General features: G+C 55.9%; 1 protein-coding gene across 21 annotated transcripts in view; it reads right to left on the bottom strand.

Annotated features, from left to right (window-relative positions):
* The window catches only part of NFIX (nuclear factor I X), a 102,285-nt gene that overhangs the window by 25,104 nt on the left and 56,050 nt on the right, over nucleotides 1-21,131 (bottom strand). The window lies entirely within an intron of this gene.

The following is a 21,131-nucleotide window of genomic DNA, read 5'->3' as shown; positions in this document are numbered from 1 at the left end:
AGGAGGCTCAGGGAGACCCAAAACAGGGAAAGAAAGACAGGCTCATGCCCAGTTAGGTTTCTCAGCCTTGTCACTGCTGACATTTGGGCCAGATTGGTTTGTAGTGGGGACCATCCTGTGCACTGTAGGGTATCTAGGCAGCATCCCTGGCCTCCACCCACTAGATGACAGTAGCATCCCAGCTGTGACAACCCAAACTGTCTCAAGACATCATCCACTGCCCTGAGGGGTAAAGTCACCCTTGGACAAGAAGCACTGGCCAAGAGTCAAGAGCAAGGAGGGGTCCCAGGAGAGAAGCCAGAGACCATTTCTCTCCACAGTGGGGATGAACCCAAGGGTCCCCCATCCCCCACCAGCCCCAGCTCCCAGAGGAGCATCCCCTTCCCTTACTTGGTTAATTGAAGCCATTCCTGTCTGCCTGCGCCTCCCCCACCTCACCTTTATGTTCACAGGCAGTGCCTGGCAACCCAGAGGGGGGAGGTTTGCCCTGACGCTGTCGCCCGCTCTGTGCCAGCCTGTCTGGGCTGTCTCATGCCCCGGTGCCACAGCTGCTCAGAGGGAGCCCCGAGACAAGGGCTCATTGTACAGTGGGAGCTCACAGAGGGCTGGGGGCAGGGTGGAGTGTGTGTGTGAATATTTTGCTGAGCTTGGGAAAGCCCCCCACCCCCATCCCCCTGGTCCTCAAAGCTTTGTGTGCCAAGGGCACAACGGGGACCTCCAGAATGCCTGCCTGGGCACGACAGCTGGCGAGAGAGTGGTGGAGGGGGGCCAGGCAGGTTGTGGGGCAGGAAGAAGGCAGGCATTTGGTGAAGAATCAGCTGCTCACAGGCAGACCACATGGGGGTGGCATCCAAAAAACGTGCCTTGGTATTGGCCAGGGCTTTGCCCGACTTTACAGAGCATTCCTGCCTCCTGAGTCTTGCTACTACCCTGATTCAACTTGCTGGTCCCCGCCATAAAGGAGGTTCCCAAAAAGTGACATCAGCCCAAGGATTGGGAAGAGGGATCCTAGAACAGAGCTGGGTGCTGGGGCTGCAAGATAGGATGCAGCCCACCCAGGTGGCATCCCTGCTTACAGGTGAGGGCCTCACCACATCTTGGGCTGAAAGCACTGGCCACACTCCGGGCTGCTGCCTTTGCGTAACAGGTAAAAAAGGGTGACTGTTTCAGGCCCCACTCCCCCTCCACCCTATCCCCACTTAACTTTGATTTTCTTTTAATTCCAAAAAATTAATCCTATTGTAGTGAGTCAAGAAAGGAATCCTTTCTAATAGTGCTAAAAAGTGCTTTTAACATGGAAGGATACACTTCACCACCTCTGGTTTGGGATGTAGCCTTCCATACCTCCCCTTTCGCTCAACCCTGGTTGTGTTTGGCAAAAGAGATTCCCACTCTGGGCCATCTCTTTGTTAGTGGCACCCTTTACTCTGGAGGAAGCCCACCCATGTTCCCTGGGAGGGCAACCTCTCGGTGCCATAGCATGGTGTGAACGTGAACTTTCTTGACACTATCTCACTCTCTCACCTTGGCCCATGGCTGGCTTTCTGGGTCTGATTTGAGCCCCAGCCAGTCCAGGAGTGGCAGCCAAGGGGCCTATGAAGCAGACAGCCCGCCCCAGGGTCTCCTCAGACCCTGGTCCTGTGGCTGTTCTAAATCATGGCTTGGGAAGGGCACAGCCTCAGGACCCACTTGCAGAGCTCAGAGAGGGGCACATAGTCCCCACTCTGCTAACCAGGGCTCTCTGCTATGAACACCGCCCAACCTGGTCCCCACCAAGCCCTCCAGACCTGGATCAGTAGAGTTGAGGGAATAAGGAGAAAGCCTCAGTGTCCACCCCATGGGAGCGACCCCAACCCACTGTGAAAGGCCAAGTAGGGATGGCAAAGCCATGTGCCCGTGCACATGCACATACCCAGCCCAGGGACAGCCAAGAGGGAACCCGACAAAGAGATGGAGGTGGGCCAGCGACTGAGGCAGAGACAAATGGGGCTCCAGGAGAGCGCGACAGACAGGAAATCCTTCTAAACCAGGACGCATCCCTAAACCGTTACTGCTGTTATTACTATTAGCTCTATGGAAAGGAGCAAGTGGGAGCGAGGATCCGGTGCAAGCTAGTCCCCTGCCACGCGCCTCCGGGCACTGCTCCGGGCGCTGCTGGCAGCCATTTTAGACCTTGGCAGCCATCTTACGGCTGGCGGCCCCAGCCGGAGGCCCACAATGCCGCCACCGCAGGCCCTTAACATGCTCAGCTCAGCTTCAGGACAAAAGGCAGAGACACGGGAAATCTGGACCCAGGCTCAGAGGCACAGGAGCCAGCCCTGCAGCAGGGGCAGCTGCAGCCAGGGCCCCACTGATCTGCTCAAGTGGTGTTCCTCTTCTCCCCTCTGACCAGCATAGTGAAAGGAGAAAGGAAGGCCAAGACCAGGGGTGGGGGACACTGCAGCTCTACTCAAAGGAGGCTGAAGCCCTCACAGGCCATCTCTAGGCCCAGGGCCTTAACTAGTTCAGCAAGAGTAGACCCCTTTCCCGATAGGGCAGCAGGCACCTCAGGACACCAGGGACGCAACAGGGAAGGGCTCTGAGCACCCTGTCAGCTCACAGATGCACGTTGGATAGATGGAGGAAGGAGGCTGGCAGGAACCAGCCAGTGGCTGCACAGCCCAGACAGGCCACTGGGTCCATGGTGGAAAGCCTCCTGGGGAGGCAAGGAGACGTCCCACACCACACTAGATGTCCCATAGCACTACGCGATATGGCCCAGCTTTCTTATGCAGTGGGCTCTTTGGGGAGCCTTGCCTTGAGATCTGGGCCTGCTCTGGACAGCCCCCGGGCAACAGGAGCTACAGAGCATCCCCATGTCGTGACTGCCTTCCCTGTCTGGGCTCCCCAGGGGAGGGGGTAACCCTGGGATTCTGGACAGAGAGGAGGAAGGCCCCATTAGGACGCCCCCTCCACAGGCCCTGCCTCGTGGCCGCTCTGCTTTTATCTGGCAGAATGGGGCTTATCAGAGCCACCAGCTGAACAAATATACAAATCCACGGTTAGTGAGAAAAACACTCTGCCTGAACTCTTTATCTCCTGTTCGCAGGCCCCGCACACTGCCCACTGCCAACAGCACAGGAGGGGACCTGACTGCAGCACGGCAGGGCTCTGTTCTCCACTCTGAAGGTGGAAGGCGGCCTCCCAGACTCCGGCTGGGCCTCCCACTCAGTCTCCACGCTCTGTCTCTCCGCCACCCCCCTTCTTCCCTCCTCGCCCCCAAGCCTGCAGTGGCTCTCCCCTGGCAGTCCCTGCCAGGCAGGCGTGCATGAGTGAGCCCCTGACCACACGGGAGCCCCCTCCAATGTCTGCTCTCTCACTGGGGACAATGGGCCAGCTGGTGGCCTGTGGGCCAGTGGCGGGGCAGGGACAGTGTTGGCTGGCACAACTCGGGCAGGTGCCGGGCTCCATCTTTTATTTTTTATCCTCTCTTGCCGGCCCACGCCTCTGAGGACTGTCTCTGATTCTCCAGTCTTCTGGGGCCATGTCCACTGCAGCTTTTCCGGCCTCAGGCTTCTCTCCACTGCTTGCCAGCCAGTGGGGACATTAACTGTATACCCCCAAGTTCAGGGCCACCGAACCACCCTCCCAGTCTCTTTAGGGACTGTGGCTCCCAGCACTTCCTGGAGAGAATGGTCGGAGATGGGATAAAGTGGGTGCTGTTGCCTCCCCTCACCCCACACCAACTCAGAGTTTCCTTCGATGCTGGTGCAGGGAGCCGAAGAGTTCTTTCTGTGTTCTCAGCTACTTCCCACTAGGCCCATCAAATGTAGCTGCCTAAAACCTGGGCCCAGCCACTGTGTCTGACAGGTGCCCTGGTCAGGCTGACATTCAAGGTCCCTGGTTTCTGGGCTAGGCTAGGGAAAGGTGAGTATCTCAGAGCCCACAGCTCATTCTCGATGCTGTTTGGGGCCATCAGGCTGGCTTGTGTCACACAAACACCCAGCTCTGCTGGCCATCCTTCTCTAGGGACCTGGGTAACTCATGAGATCTGTGTCTCTGAGGGAGAGACTTCCCCTGCCCATGGTTCTGGTCACTTTGCAGGCTTCCAGAAGGGAGGGCTATTAAGGAATAGGCGCTAAGTCTAGACTCTATCTCCATATGGGCCCAGGTAGGCTCTGCTGAACAAGCCTCCTAAACGGGATTTGGCTCCAGGTTCTGGGCCACTCTCTATTCATTTGCACATCATGGGTTACTCCCCAGCATCAATGGCTTGTGGGCTGGAGGCCTCTGGCAGTGCCCAGACCAGAGCCAGGCTCAGCCAAGAGACCACTCTGGGCCCCCCTCTTCCTTAGGGGCCCCTCAGTATCCTCTGGAACAGCCACAAAGCTCCCCTGCAAAACTGCCCTTCCCACACCAGCACCAGCCCCCCTCTCTGTGTGTGGAACAAGCCCCCACCTGACTTCTTTTTTCAGCTCTTTGCCTTTCCCCTTGGATCCCCATTTCTGGTTTTACTTCCCTGTCTTCCTTGGCTCCCCTCTCTCTGTCCTTCCTTTGCCTTCCCTCACCTCTTCAGCACCCCTCACTCTTGCTTCTTCTGCTGTTTGCAGGCATATGTGCCTGTGTATGTTTCCAAGAGAACTCTGCCTCTTCAGTAGCGCTCTGGAGGGGAAGCTCCAACAGCCAGGGGGAGCCCGGGGTTGCACATAAACTCTGATTGATAGCATGTTTTTAATATGTATATTTTTCCACCTACAGATGGGAAGATAGTTATGGTCCCCACTAGGGTGAGGGAAGAATTCCTGCTCGCTATAGCCAACACTGGCCTCAGCTCCCACTAGAAGCAAACTTGTGCTGTGAAAGGGGCCATGTATAATTTGCTGGCCAGTTGCCCCACGGACTTTGTCTAACAAATTTTATGGAGGCTGAGCGGAGTACACAGATTCGGCCTTAGCCGAATCCACATATGCATACCCAGGCACGTGCATACACTTGGGTGCATACACTCATATGCTCAGACAGACACACACACACACACACACACACACACACACACACACACACACACACCCAAGGCGCCACCAGCTACTTCTCACTGTCAAGAATGGGTCGAATGAGATGGTACATCTGGAGCCATCAGAGAGGAACCCCCTTCAACTTTGCAGGAACAACTGGCCTTTGGAAACTGGGGAGAACAGCCCTTGGGGTGTGCCTGCTCATACCCTGGCCCTCCCAGGCCTGACAACCCAGAAGCAGGTGGGGTTATATTCTGTTCTAAGGGTACCCCTGGGCTGCTGCAACACCCCATCCTCTGAAGGGCTGTGTGTTTCTGGGGCCAATCACCGGCCCTCCCAGCACTGCACCAGCCTCCTACTTCTCTCCCCCTTCCTGTGAGATTCTGGAGCGTCCAGGGCACAGGAAACCCAATCTCAAGGGGAGCCAGAGGCCCCACCTGTAGCAATCAGAGCTGGAGAATGTAACTATTGTGCCTCCTGAAACCCAAGTCTGAGAATCTGAGACACCCTGAGGAGGGAAACGGTGGATAGATGGGGGGCTAGAGTAACGGGTCACAGAGGAGTTCTCCCTGTCTGAGCAAACAGGAGACTCAGGAGACCAAGGAAGTCCTGGAAAATGCAGGGCAGCCAGAGGGCAGATGGGGGGGTGAGGCTTGGCCAGGGCCTGGGCTCATGGGGCTTCTAGGATCTTCCTCTCCTTCTCTCCATTCCTCACCCTGCCCCACCAGCCAGTATGCATATGCACACACACATGCACACAAACATCCTGGAGTCATCCTGAGTTGGCGCATTTTTCCCTCCTGTCTCACATGATTTAAAGCAGGAGACTGAACAAGAAGCCTAGCCCGGCCAGGCGTGGTGGCTCAAGCCTGTAATCCCAGCACTTTGGGAGGCCGAGGCAGGTGGATAACGAGGTCAAGAGATTGAGACCATCCTGGTCAACATGGTAAAACCCCGGCTCTACTAAAAATATAAAAATTTAGCTGGGCATGGTGGCACGTGCCTGTAATCCCAGATACTCAGGAGGCTGAGGCAGGAGAATTGCCTGAACCCAGGAGGCGGAGGTTGCGGTGAGCCGAGATCGCGCCATTGCACTCCAGCCTGGGTAACAAGAGCGAAACTCCGTCTGAAAAAAAAAGAAGCCTAGCCCTCAAGTTGTGGGTGAGGGCAGGGATAAGGACAGGGAAACATGTTGCCCCTGTTATCGTCCTCTCCCCTTTCCTCATTCCCTCCCTGCTCATAGGTCCAAAGGGGCTTCCGCCTTTGACCTGAGTGACCTGCTGGGGATGGGGGAAGAGGACATGGCAGAAGGGATAAGTGACAGGGAAGAGGAAGAAACTGAGTCACACCCACATGTGGTCTAGGCCTGCCCTGGCTGCCCCTAGGGCCTAGGCTGAAGGTAATCCATTGTGGGGGGTAGGGAAGGCAAGAGATTAGGCCACAGGAACCTGGCAGATGAAGGGCCAGCATCTGGATGGGACATTCCCCTGTCTATCCCCTGACCCCAGGAAGAACTACTTTCTCCATTCCAATGCATCCTGGCCTCTATGGGTGCCCCTGGAGAAACGGCCAGGTCTGGCTACTGCAGGGCTCACAGCTGAGCAGTGAGGCTTCTGGAAGCAAGGAGAAAGCAAAGACTTGCTCATCTCGTACCCAGGAGACCACCAGAGCAGGCTCACATTTCATTTGAAAGCCTTAGGCCCCACACGGTATGGAGGTGAAGAAGGCCTGTCTCCTACAGTCCTTGGTTGCCTCCACTCCCCAGGTGGAAAGGGACTCCTAGCCAGAAGACTTTCAGCCACACAGCCCATCACTGCCTCCCTCATTTAACGAGAAAGGTGTACCTAAACTTACAGTTCTCCTACAAGAAAACAAATAGAACTCCCACCTCCCTTCCATCCCCAGGAAGTGGCCCCGGAGCCCTCCAGGGAGTTCTCTTGGTGTGAGCTGCTCAGCATTCTCTGCCCATCTCTGGTTCATTAGCAGCCATCCCCAGCCCAGGGAGAACACCAGGGAGATGGGCCCAGGCATGGAGCGGTGGGAGAAGCCAGGAGGCACTGGGGAACTAATGCTCAGTTGCTCTTTCCCGAGGGATGACAGGCAGTGGCCAGCAACGGAGAGAGGGGATGTGCCCCTGGTGCAGAGCTGAGCACCGAGCAGGTAGACAAAGGCCCACCTGCCAATGGCCACTCCAGGCCCAGCCCAGCAGTTAATAAATAGGACTCCCAGCCACAGCAGCAATGGGACATTCGAGTGGGCCTGCATGCTCCTCCTGTATTTGCCCATGGTAAGGTGACCCAGCACCAAACCCAGTGCCTCAGACACCTGTCTATAGAGGGAACAAGTGGACCCAGGGCATGCAGGCAACACTGTCTGAGATGTTTCAGAGATAGCTGGGGTAGGAATTCCACCAAAGCAGAAGAAGTTGAAGACAACAGGCAAAGAAAAGCATCTTGGGGAGATGGAGAAAGGCAGGAGCCATTGGCCTGGGTCTGCTTCACCTGTCCTCTGAGCTTGCCCTTGGCCTACCCAGGGAAGTGCCCTTGGTCTGGAGCCTGTGTGCACTGAGGGGGCACAACGTGGTGTTCTACCACTGTGGATATCCAATCCTGGATGAGCTGGCCTTGCCCCAGCACAGAGGGGCCGAAGAGGGCACACTGAAGTGAAGGGTAGAAGGAAGGAGGAGGTGTGTGGCCAGCAATGGCGTACCAGGGCTCCTCCTGAATTCACATCCATGCTCCAGAACCTACTAGCCCGTTACTTTGGCCAAGTTATGAACTGTTTCCTCATCTGTAAAAGGGTGATAATACCTACCATTAGCATTCCTACCTGAGGAATGAATGAGAAAATATGTATAATAAGGTGCTTAGCTCAGGGCCTGGCTTATAGTTGGGACTACATAAACGTTGGCTGTCCTTCCGCCTGGATTACTAATTCCCTTCATCTCCATTTGCTGAAAGCTTATTCTTCCTTCTCAGCTCTGTTCAAATGCCACCTCCCACCCTGGTAGGGAAGCTGTGGCTGACCCTCAGTACCCCTCCCCAGGGGCTCATGCTCTTGATGACATGGTGAGTATGTCCTAGATTGCAGTTTTTGGTGTCTGGCCCCAGAGACCACTGCCAGTGAGCAGAGGGGCTCCCTCGGGGCCTGGCCCAATACCATCTACAAAGAGCCACAGTGAGGTTTCTCTGCAAATATAACGGCAGAACCTGGGCAGATACCTGACAGGCATATACCTCACCACATCGTTGTGCAGTGGCCATCCAGTGGTCTCAAGATGGTCACCATACTAGAAATGGGGGTGGGGAAGAGAGGACTAACAGGGAACAGGGAGGACAGAGCTTGTCCCCCAGACTCTGGGAATGATAGGCCCAAGGCCTATCCAGCCCAGCCCAGCCCAGCCTTAGAACACAGAAAGCTGAGAAAACCAGGAGCATGAGCGCAGGCCCATGAACAGCCAGGCCAGGCACCTCTCCTGGCAGTGCTGGCTAGTGCCACGACTCAGCCGGCAGCTGTAGCCAGCATTTCTGAGAGGGCCTGGGGCCAAGAGTCATGTGATGGTGGGGTCTAGGCAAGCGTCCCCAGACCCTGAAGCTTTGTCCCCTCCCCAACCTGATGAAGAAAAACTGACAGTGGAAAATGCCCTCAATACCCTGTATGCCAAGAAAAGACAGGGGCCCTGGGAGGGAGTGTCCCATCCCAGGGAGGAGCCTGCAGAGCCGTTCTTCCACCTCCACCCCCTCTCTCTATTTCCAGCACTGCCCTTTCTGGCCCTTTGAACTGCCCAGGACAGGACAGGCTGGCCAGACAATCAACCCCACCCCCAGCTGCTCTTAGGGCTATTAATAGTGTCCCCACCTCCCAGGGCTGGGCATCACCCTCCCGCTACCCCCAAATACACTTGCCCTTGGTCTAATTATTCATAAAGGGACAGAGTCCTCCAGACTCTAATGCCAACCTAGTATGAGAAGCAGGAGGCAGAGGCTCTGTAGGCCACTCGAGGGATGTGCCTAGGACAAGCAGGAGTCTGGAGAAGGAATGAGAGAAGGCAGGAAGCCCCAGAGCCAGAGAGCAACCAAAGGACAAAACTAAAACTAAAAGAGAGAGAGGGAAAAAAGGAGGAGCCACAAATAGGGAATCAGGGCCAAAGTGAAGAGAGAAGACTATGGCAAAAAGAATCAGAGAAGTACACTATAAGGTTCTGAGAGAGGCAGGGAAAGAGGGCAAAGACAAAAAGAGAGAGCAGAGAGGAACTGATTCCTTTAGGAGAAAAAAAAAAAGAAAGAGAAAAACTTTCCTAGAAATCCTCAGGAGTGGCTTTGCATGCACAACTGCTGGGCTGCATGCAGCTCCCAGCATCTGTCTGGTGGGCATTCAGCAGAGTGAGGAGCTGAGGAGACCCCAGGACAAGGAGCCACTACTCACCCACCTATGAATGCTTCTGAGCAAAGGAGGGAAGGAAGAGGCTCAGAGAAGAAACAACTGGCCAAGAAACGGAAGGCGGAAGAAGGCTGAATCCCTACAGAGCAGGAAATCCATGTTAGCCCAGGGCAGGGGAAGGTCCCTAAGCTCTTTGCCTATTTGCCTGAGGAAATCAGAAGGGACAGAGGATCGGCAGGGATGGGGGAGCATTAGCCTCCCCCACCACCTCTCTCTGCCCCCGGTCCCTTTCTGGCTTTGCTCTTGCCTCTTTCCACTGTTCCCTTTCCTTGGAAGAATTCATCCAGGAAATCTCAGGGTACAGTATTAGAACCCACCTACTTTGACTGGGCTCAGTGGCTCACGCCTGTAATCCCAACACTTTGGGAGGCCGAGGCAGGTGGATCATGAGGTCAAGAGATCGAGACAATCTTGGCCAACACGGTGAAACCCCATCTCTACTAAAAATACAAAAATTAGCCAGGTGTGGTGAGCACCTGTAGTCCCAGCTACTCAGGAGGCTGACACAGGAGAATCGCTTGAACCCGGGAGGTGGAGGTTGCAGGTGAGCCGAGACCGCAACACTGCACTGCACTCCAGCCTGACGACAGAGTGAGACTCCGTCCAGGAGAAAAAAAAAAAAGAACCCACCTACTTCATTCAGTTCACCCTGTGGGGAAGTGGGAGTTAAGCCCTAGTCACCTGCCTCCTCTCCTCAGGTGCTAACTTCCTCAACCCCTAAGGGAAAGCACTCAATACCCAGGCTGGTGATTCCAAAGGAGCCTCCTCCACCTAGGGACTTGGTGCTTTGGTGCAGTGGAGACTGACCCTGGCTCATAGACAAGCAACAAACACAAATACCCACCATAATCAGATATTTAAGTGGGGCCCTTCTCCCACCTGGAGGCTGGAAGCTAAATAGCCTCAACAGCCTTCCTCCAAATCTCACCTACACAGGGAACCTCTGGCTGGTTCATGGCTGGGGAAGTGAGAGACTCTAGCTCTGGAGAGCATGAAAGCCCCAGAAACCTGGCCACCAGGCCACCAAGGCCAGGAGGTCCTGACCAGGAGCACCCCACTAGACCATCAGCCCCTTGAGGACAAAGCCCCTCTGTTGGTTTTTTTGGCTGCTACATCCCCCACATCTCAAAGCACAGCTGCAGTGGATAAGGCTCTGAAGAGACCCTTCTAGATTCTTCCAACCATGGCTACACTGACCACTGGAACAGAGGCACCTTCTGCCTCCTGAAGAAAGAACAGCTTTCTTGCAACCCAACCACTGACACTCATGTCCAGCAATTTAGTGTAGAAACCCTGATACCACTAATCCTCCTGCAAAGCTGAGTTGGTTCCAGACACAGGACTGGAAACACTTGGGCCATACTCAAGGGCTGGAAAGACCAGAGGAAGGAACTGGAGCCCCACTGAGAACAGCACAGCAGGGGAAGGCAGTGGAGCACTCTCTCGAAGGCCTGCACCTCTCCTTGCCCTGGAGACCCTAAGGCAGCCACTGTCCAGAGCTGTCCAAAGGAAGCATGAAGAATCTAGACATTTGACTACAAATTTCTAACCTGGAGCCCTGACAGCCTGGGCAGGGCTGGGCTGAATGGAAGGCACCGAGTGCTGCATGGAACGTTGGGCTTGGAATCAGAAGCCTAGCCTCCGAATCCTAGACCTGCTATTAGAACTCCAGGGTGTCTCTCCTGCTTCTCGGTGCAACACAACCATGACCTGCTCAGCACTATGAGATGTGAAGGGGGATTTTTACAGAATTCTTTTTTCTTTTAACAGATTTTCACTTTTAGTTTTATATACCATAAAGTACCAAGCTTGCATGAGGGCAGCAAAGACTGCTGAAGGGACAAAGTGACATTGATCCTCCAGCTGGCAGGTGCCAAATTCCTCATTCATAATTCCCGGAAGGACCAAAAACTGGCTTTCTTCAGGCTGCCGGACCGGAGGGATCAGGGAGCCCCGTCGCCGAGGGAGTGAAGCGCTGCACACCCGGATGCCGTAGCTAGGTGGCGCAGCGAGTTAACACTAGCTGCCCTCGGAGAGCTGTGGCGGGGCGCGGCCTGCGACCGGCCCAGAGTTCTAGGGGATGTGGTTCCCTCTGCATATCCAGGGGGGCCCAAGAGGAAGCAGAAGAACCCACTTAGGCCCAGGCCACTCGAACCCTGGGCTATGCACCAAGGAAGGAGCTACTCGTGGCCGCGGCTCCTGTTGCTGTCACTGCCAAGCACATCCAGTGACGTGGTGTGAGGACCGAGTTTCCCGTTTGCATTGATTAGGAACAGCTTGCGGTGCGGGGGCCGGATGGAAAGGGGACTGCGAAATGCGTGGGCGAACAGGAGGTGGGGGACCTGCCAGGTGCATAGCTTGGTTGAGGGGTATCCAGTGAGCCCCGTCCCACCCTGTGTGGCTGCAGCTCTGAGTCCTGCCTGCTTCCTTCAGGATGGAGCTACCCTCTATTTGAGGAAATCTGAGGCCATGTGACCCCAGGAGTATCCTTTTTTTTTTTTTTTTGGCGGAGTTTCACTCTATACCCAGGCTGGAGTGTAGTGGCGCGATCTTGGCTTACTGCAACCTTTGCCTCCCAGGATCGAGCAATTCTCCTGCCTCAGCCTCCCGAGTAGCTGGAACTACAGGCTAGCTGGAACTGCAGGCACACACCACTACGGCCAGCTAATTTTTGTATTTTTAGTAGAGATGGGGTTTCACCATGTTGGCAAGGATGATCTCAATCTCTTGACCTCGTGATCCACCCGCCTTGGCCTCCCAAAGTGCTGGGAATACAGGCATGATCGACTGCACCCAGCAGCCCCAGGAGTATTCCTAACACACCAGGATGCCCTCACCTTTGGGCAGTGCAGACTTGTCTATGCACTTGGTAAACACTTGAGAAGGAAGATCTCTACCCCACCCCCATAAAAAGTAAAAAAAATGAAGACTTAAAAGTCAGAGATCAGGAACCAGAGAAATGGAGAAAAGTCAGGAAGAAAAAAAAAACAACAGCGTTCTCTGCAGTGGCGGCAGCAGCCGGGCAGGCACACCCTCCCGGGCGGGCGTGGAGAAAGGCCCCTTTGTTCCACTGGGAGGTTAGCCGAGGTGAGGCCTATCCCCCCACCCCCCTGACCCTGGGCAGTACAGATTGCTTCACAGGGCCCCGGGCTAGTCCTGGTTGCTTCCCTGGCCCCCCAGTCCTCAGGCCCCAGAGCAAAACAGTCTAACTGGCTGTGGGAGGGCTGCTCCTTACCCCCGTGCCTTGCCAAGCACCAAGGGTCACACATGTAGGGCTGGACTGGGCTCCTCCCACAGGTTCTTGGACACCTATACCATTAGCAGCTTGTCCAGGCTTCTCCTAAGCTATGGATTTCAGGATAGATTCTGCACACATCAAGCGCCCCACAAAGTCATAGTCAAAGAGTGCAGCACAAGCTGGGAGCTAATGCCCCAGGAGGCAAGGCTGGCTGGCCACGCCCCTCCCACCCACAGAGAGGCTCCCGGGCTCTCTCCTTCACCCTTTCCGGATACAAGCCCTTTCCAATGGCCTCAGGCTCTGAGCCAGGAATGGCCCATCTAGGACTTCCTCAGAGTGGGGGCTGGGCTCTGTAGTGGGTCCCTTGGAGAGGTGGGGCCTGAGCTCACCCTCTCTGTTCTCCGAGGAGCCAGCCAGAGAGGAATCACCTGTCCCCAGTAAAGGGGAGCTGAGAACAGGCCCTCCCCACCCCCAAAGGCTGCCAAAGCTGAGGCTGAAGTGGAGGGAGGAAACAGAGGTTAAAAAGCATCCCTCTTGGCAGGGTGTGGTGGCTCACACCTGTAATCCCAGCACTTTGGGAGGCCCAGGTGGGTGGATCATCTGAGGTCCGGAGTTCGAGACCACCTTGGCCAACATGGTGAAACCCCGTCTCTACTAAAAATACAAAATTAGCCAGGTGTAGTGGCTAATTTTTGTATTTTTAGTAGAGACGGGGTTTCACCATATTCCCAGACACTTGGAAGGCTGAGGCAGGAGAATCACTTGAACCCAGGAGGCAGAGGTTTTAGGAGCCAAGATCATGCCACTGTACCCCAGCCTGGGCGACAGAATAAGACTCCTAAGGAGCTAGCCTCCCACGAGCTTCCAGAATGCAAGTGAGAGAAGGGAGGAGGAATACATTGGGTGTCCCCAGCCTCCCCAGGCTGTGTGCCGGAGGCTCTGGCCTAGGAAGTGAAAGAAGAGAGAAGAGGAAGGGGAGAGGGGACAGGCGCAGACCCAGCCACCTGCCCACAGGGAGCAGCAGCAGCTGGAATTACAGGGAGCCTGAACCATCAGCCCTTGAAACGGCTGCAAGAGGCTGCAGCTCAGATACACAATGTCCTGCCAAACCCCAGTCCTTTAATTCAATTAAGTATGGGACAGACTTCCCAGATTTGTCTATGTGTGAGTGCATGTGAAAATCCTGAGGTGCTCGAGTCCCGGGATCTGTGCTCTTGTGTGCACGTGCATGTGGATGTGTGAATCCTAATGGTGGAGGAGTAAGATGAAAGAAGGCAAATGGGGATGGGGGATGGAGACAGAAGAAAGGTGAGACGATGGCTCAGGGGAAGAGTTGGGACCTAAATCTTCCTGGAGGGACAAACTCCAGACCAGGGTTCTCAACCCCTACACCCTGGACATTGGGTTATTTCATTTTCTTCGGGTCTAACTTTTTGCTCAGACCTACCCCTTCCCACCTTGACTGTACAGCCCCCAGAAGGAGGCTCAGCAGTGGTTTCATAAAGCTGGGTACATTTCATGTGCTCTGCACTCCTCTCCCCACAAGTATCTGAGCCCTGAGCTTTTCTTTTTTTCTTTTCTTTACATTTTTTTTTTTTTTTTTTGAGACAGGGTCTTGCTCCGTCACCCAGGCTGGAATGCAGTGGTACCACTGTAGTTCACTGCAGTCTCAAACTCCTAAGTTCAATGATACTCCCAGCTCTCCTAAAAATTAGCCGGGGGTGTTAGCATGCACCTGTGGTCCCAGCTACTTGGGAGGCTGAGTAGCAGGGACCACAGGTGCATGCTGCCACCCTAATTATTATTTTTTTTATTTTTAGTAGAGGCAAGTGCTCCCTATGTTGCCCAGGCTGGTCTCGAGCTCTTGGTCTCAAACAACCCTCTGGCCTCGGCCTCCTAAAGTGCTGCTGGCATTGATTACAGGTGTGAGCTCCTGTGCCCAGTGCAGGTCCTGAGCTTTGAAAGTCATGAGCCTCAGGTCATGCCTACTGAGGTCCAGATGTAAGCCTGTGCTCTACATCATTGCAGGCAGGGCCTACAGAAGAGGTGAGGACTTGCTTGGGGACAGGTCCCTGGAAAGGTGTCCTGCTCTGCCCCTGGAGCCTGGCAGACACCTCTGCAAAACCCCTCTTGCCATCCAACCACCCCTCCTGCTCCAGAGAAGCAGGAGCTGGGAGGGTCCCCACCTCACCCCAACTTAGGGCAACCCCTTCACCTGTTCCAAGGGTCACTTGTAGCTGTACTGTCCTGGGGGTGGGGCCGGTTCCAGCTGCCTTTCTCCCCTTAGGCCCCAAGGAGCTTGCCTCTCTCCCCAGCCCTCCAGGATCCCTGAACAGCCCCCTTCTGGGAGCAGAGCCAAAAAGATGGGAGAAGGATGTTTATAAGCTGCTAAAAGGGAAAAGGAAAAAGTGGGAGGTGGGGCAGAGAGGCCCAGGCTTCCAGGTAGTATAGACTGGGGCCCTGGTGGGGACGGGGGAGGGAGGGAGACAGGGAGACAGGGAGGGAGGGAGGCTGCCTTTCCCAAGGAGTCCAACATCTGGCTGACTGGATAAAGAAGTGCCCCCTGCCCTGACCAGCCCACCACAAGCAGACCTCAGTGTGCACACTCAGGGGTCTCTAGGCCCCATGCTGGCCTGCCAAATGACAGTTTCTTGACATTCTTATCCTGACCCACAGGACTCTGAGAAACTACTGGGTTTTCTTTTTACATATTTATTTATTTTTAATAGCTTGTTTCCCTCTCCTCGGCCTGAGGAGGACAGGAGCAGAGAATCTGGGGAGCCAAGGCTGGGGGTGTGCCATCAGGAGCCGGCTTGGTGGGAGCCAAAGCGGAGTCTACAGCTCACAGGGCTCCCAGCACACAGCTAATGGGAGGCTGGCAGCAGCAAATTGTTGTTTACTTTTAATTAAGTAAACAATGTCGGCTTTCCGCCTCCTCCCGTGCCATCCCAGCCAGTAATTTGGGGGATGACAATGGGGTTGTTTCCTTCCTCCTGCCTTCTTCCCTCCCTCCAAGCACTCCTGCCTGCTCCCTGCTCTGCACAGGCACAGCCCTCAGAATTTGTCTTTGGTGGGGAGGCTCCACCCTGGAGGAGGGGAAGGTCCCACTGACCTGCTATGGGCTGGGCTCAGCAGGCTGTAGCTTCCACCTCACCAGGGATAACTGGTGAGGTTCACCTGAGGGTACACTGTCAGGTTCACCTGAGGGTGATAAGTGTGTAGCCTTGTCCAGAGACTCTCTAAGCACTGAAGGTGTGATCTATTCTCCTTTTTTCTGCTCCCTCCCCTCATATTCCTCCCCGATAACCAACATCTCTAAAATCCAGAAAGTAAGAGTCTCTGAGGGATGCGGCAGCAGGGAGACCACAGTCCCAGGTTGGGAAGGGATTCCCCAGGATCCAGAAAACAGCAGGTGGAACCTCCTGTTTCAGGTCAGAACAAAGGCCACTGCCCCTGAGCCAGTGGGCTGCTGGGGCGGTGCCAGCTTTCCTTGGAAGCAGGGCTGGCTTCATGACCTCAGCCTCCACTGTTGCTGTCTTGAAATTCTTAATTTTTGAACAAGGTGCCCTGAGTTTGCATTTTGCACTAGGCCCCACAAATTCTGGTGACCACCTGGTTCTGCTCAGAGACCCAAGTAAGTGGGGAACAGAAAGAAGAATGTTAAGCTAAGACAGCTTTTCACCCCGGATCCCCTGGCGTCGGGTGTAGGCACTGGGCTCCCCTGAGTGGTGGAAAGACAGGCAAAAAAAGGGGCCCACCCCACCCCAGGGAGGCTGAATTTCAAATGAAGCATCCTGAAAGGCGGGGCTCCACCCAGGATCTTTGTGAAAATAACGTGCTTCTAACACCCTTAAACAGTAAATGTCCCTGGGTAGGTAGGCCCACCCTATGCAAGCCCACCTCTCCAAGCCCTCTGCAGGCAGTGAGTACCTCATAAGTGCGGCAGAACTGAGCAAAAGAGAGAAAGGGAATCCCTACCCTCTCCCTCCTCTGCCTCCCAAGGATCAAACGATAGGGTCCATAGCAAAGCCAAGCCCTCATGCTCCCGGGTGCCCTCCTCCCTTTAAGGCCGAAGAGACTCTCCCAGGTGTGTACGTTTGAGGTGCGGGGGGTGGGGGTGGGGCGGGAAATCAGGGAGCCTGAGTCACGTGCGAAGCCAGCTCCTCCCACTGCCCGCCTGCTTCCCCAACTCCTTCCGAAGGGCGGGTACTGTGGCGGCAAAGTTGGCTGGGGCTGGATGCAATTTCAGCCGCAGAGCAGGGCTCTCTGGCTGGAAGCAATTTTCTCATTAGGACTCCAAGCCTGCTTGCTCGTTGCTTTTCAGCCCTCGCTCCTGCTCCCCTTCTGCGAAACCGCACCCCACAGGCCTCCCCACAGACCACTCACACGCACAGGGAACCACACTTGTATTGAGAGGCGACTGTGGGGTCGCCCCTGGGGGGCTGGGTGCAAGGAGAAAGGTGCTGGCACGAAGACCCCAGCCATGGAGGCTCGAGGTGAGATGAGGACTCTTCACCCACACTCCCACACCCAGAAGCTGACCCCTCCTGGGCTGCCCTACACAGAGGATCCTAGACTCCAGGACCCAGAGGAGAGGCTGGGGAACCTGGAGCCAGCCGAGCCTGAGGGCTGGCCTACGTGACACTCCCAAACGAGACCCCCAAGCACTCAGCCCGTCCCCTTCTTCCTCAGCTGGGCCTAGGGCGAGCAGATGGGCTCTCAGGAGACAGACCCCCTCCCCCAGCCCTGAGGCAGCTCCAAGTGGAGGGTGGTCTTGGCTGAGGGAGGAGGAGAGCCGAGGCCCCGTGAGGGGCGGCTCCTCACTCCGCAGACACATGTGGTTGGACTTAAAAAGCTATTAGGGAGCAAGGCACTGGCGGGAGTGCGGCCGGCCCTCGCACCAGAGGCAGGGGGAGGGCAGATGCCGAGGCGGTGAGCTCAGCACTGCCCTCCCTGGCGGGGCCCCCGGATGCAAGAAAACTCGGGGGACCCTCACCCCACAGGAGAGTGGGGTAGGCCCTCGGGGAAGGGCAGGCAGGCTGCCAGGCCTGGGTCCAGGCACAGATTCTGGGAAACTCAGCTATCTGAAGACTCTAGGCCCGTGATGGGGCCAATCTCTCAGTGGGAGGGAGAAGTGGGGGAGGGGAGGGTTGTGCCCAGGGCTTGGATGGGGCCCAGGAGGGCACAGACAGGTCCTGGGCTTTCCTCCAGCCTTCTTGGGGTGACAGCCGGCTGGAGGTCTCCTAAAGGGTGTGTGTTTGGTGAGGCTGGAAAGGGGGGATTATTAGAAGGTGGGGGCAGAGAGAGAAGGGAAAAGTGGGCCCCACCCATCACGAGGCCAGAAAGAACCGACGGAAAGTTCCCTAGAGCCGCCAGCTTGTAAAAAACTCCTTTTCTTTCCAAATTATGAACATTTTTTAACAAGGGGGGGGAAGCTCCCCCAGAGCAGTGATCTAGGACTTCATTAGGACCGTGTCTGTCACTGTGGCTGGTGACTGAGGGGTGTGCATCTGCTGACATATGAAAGTGTTCCCCAAAAGCTGGGCCATCCCTGTTTGGACTTCCTACCCCAACCCTCCTCAGGTCTGCTATTTCAGGGCTCCAGGCAGCACCCTGCTGTGCCTAACCCAGGGAGGACCCACTGCTGTTACAGAGTGACATGGGTGCCAGGAGGGGCTGGGGTCACACAGAGCAGGACCCTAGGACAGGCCACTTGCTAAGGACTCAACTCCAACTCTTGGTGGAGTAGGACTCCCTGGGGTACTGGCCTCAGCACTCCCAGGAGTGGGCCATAGGTTTGGGGTCCCCCGCAGGAGTGCAGGGAAACACCCCACCCAAGACTCTGGAGACTCTTCTGAGCTCCTCAGCTGCTGCCCACCAAGCTCACCTCCAGCCCCCTAGGAACCCAGGGAGCAGTGAATAAATGGGGAGCTCAGGTTACACACTGCCTCTTCCACTCTGCAGCAAGCAGGAGCTCTGTGTTTTGGAGACATTTAATCTGCCTGACAGCCCCAAGGGGTAGTTATTTTCCCCATCGTTACAGAACATAGAGGCTCAGCGAAACCCACGAAGGTCAGCTGGAGCCGGGATGGAGTTGAACCTCCACTTGTCCCCCAACCCCTACTGAAGGCCCAATGGCCAAGCTCCTGGGAGTCTCCCTTCTCTGTCCAGATCTGTCCACAGTAGAGATGGAAACTGGGGGAGGACCCTGGGCAGGGCAGGAAAGGGGACTGCTCTGAGCCACCAGGAGTCAGGCCGGGAAGCAGGCTGGGTGGGGGAGGAGCTGACCACGAAGCTGGGATCCGTGCTCAGGAAACACGAAAAGAATGCGGTTGGCAGCAGGCCAGTGGGCCAGGACCACAAAGAGGCCTTTGTTTTAGGAGGTGTCCAGGGAGTGGATGGACAGAACGGTAGAGGTGGGGGCAGCACCCCTTGAGGGTGGGACTGGGGGAGAGCAGTGATCCCCACACTGTCCTCACACACCTCCCCCTCCTGTCTATCCCCTGACACCTCAACCCCAGTAGTGGCAGGTTCTTCTATCAGGCCCTGGAATCCAGGGGAGGGCGCCCTTGGGGACAGGTTCTCCCTCTCCTCAGCTCCTGACCTCCCTCAGCTGATGGGGGAATATGTCCCAAATCCACCCTCCTGAACCCCAAGAGTTCCTGGGTGCCCCACTGACATCCTTCTCTGCCTCTGTCTCTACAGGCTGGCTCCAGGCTTTGGGAATGAGGATGGAGGATGGGCTGGGGGGTAACAGGGGTGGGATGGTTAGAGGGTTTCTCTGACTTCCAGGTGGACTGTCTGAGAGCACCAGAGTCACCCTGCTCCCCTAGTTATCCTTGCCTCCAAGCGCAAGGAAGGGAAGGCCTTAGAACATTTCTCCTCCCCTTCCCCCCTCTGCAGTTGCAGTTTCCCTGGCTCCTTCTTGGCATCTGGAAAAGTTTGGGAAACTTAAAAAAATTTTTTTTGGAGAGTTCGTCTATTGCTCCCCAGCCCTGTGAGAGAGCTATAGCCAAGAGGAAGAAGAAAAAGGGGTGGGTTGGGGTGAGTAGGGGACAAAGTCAAAGAGAGGCAAAGAACTCAAAGAGGGCAGCACCCAAGGGTGCTCTCTCATCCAGCCTGACCCCCATCTAGGTTTCCTGGACCTACAAGAAAGACCCCCACAAAACACTGTCAAACCTACTCAGCACACCAGGCCTTGCTGGAGCCCCACTCCCAATTCTGCTTAGCACCTTCTCTGGGCCATCACCTGCCAGACACGTGTGCATTCTGCAGGAGGGGCAGCATGTGACTATGGGGCCCCATGGAAGGAAGGGATGTCTTAAGGCTGGATGGTAAGAGGCATTACCAGCAGCTTCAAGTGGGGATGCAGGAGAAGGCAGGTTTCTGTCTGGATTTCCACCTCCCTGTGAGCAGGACAACGGGAACATGCGAATACACAGACTCCTGGGGACTGGGGCTGCAGTGCCCCAGCAGGACAGAAACTGTGATTAAGGTCCCTGTCTCCATCATTCTTGCTCCTCTGGTTTGTGTTTGTGGATGGGTGCAGGGGGTGGCAACCTCATGGCCCTAGAAGCAAAGAAGTACAGCCTCAGCTGGGTTGAGATGAGCAGTGTGTAAAATGGGCAGGGTTAAGGCCATGCTACAAATAACTCTAGGTTCATCCCAAGAAAGGGTACATGTCTGACATGAATCTGGATCACCCTATCTGAGCCAGGAGCACGCCCCCTTCACCCTGACATGGCCCTCAGCAGAGCCAGGGCAGTGCAGGAAGCTCACTGGCTTGACCCCCCAGTGACTCACGGTGGCCCTGCTTGACAGCTCCTGCATCATCACCAGGACATCCTCAGGTGATCCATTTGTGTTCTGAGAAAAGGGGGATAACTCAGGTGGTTCGTGCCACCCAGGTGGACTCCCATCTGGGCTCTACCCCCAGCCTAGACAGCCAGCAGGGTGCCCCTGCCTCCTAAAGATGGCTCCATCCCTGGAGACAAAGGAGCACACCTCAGAGGTGGGCAGCCTGGAGGACCATCAGCACCTGGGTACTAGGTGGAAATGCAGATTCACCAGCCCTGCCCAGACCTACCCACTTGGACAAGCCCCCAGAAGTGCGAGGGCAGGAAGCTGTGTATCAACCCAGGCACCACCTGGATGCCTGGGCGCTTTTGATCCCAAATCCTGCAAGGAGAGTGGAGAGCAAAGGAAAGAATCAAGGGAAGTGGTGACACAGAGGAGTGGGTAACCGGCGGGACGGAGGTTTGCAAAGAAGAGGAGAAACCAGGAGAGCAAGAAGCAGGAGCGGAGAAGGCGGGTGCAGCGAGGAGGAGGCGGCGCCTAAGAAGTGCCTTCCCGCCGCCCGGCTGCTCCCGGGAGCTGCTCCGCCCCCTCCAGGCACCTGCTAAGGCGGCAGCAGCGGGTTGTGTTTCTTTAACCCCTGGGGCCTGTTGACACAGATTAGT

Source organism: Callithrix jacchus, chromosome 22 (genome assembly GCF_049354715.1).
Source record: "Callithrix jacchus isolate 240 chromosome 22, calJac240_pri, whole genome shotgun sequence".
NCBI classification, from domain to species: Eukaryota; Metazoa; Chordata; class Mammalia; order Primates; family Cebidae; genus Callithrix; species Callithrix jacchus.
Note: the sequence above shows the minus strand (reverse complement) of the source record. Positions and strands in the feature narration are given on the sequence as shown.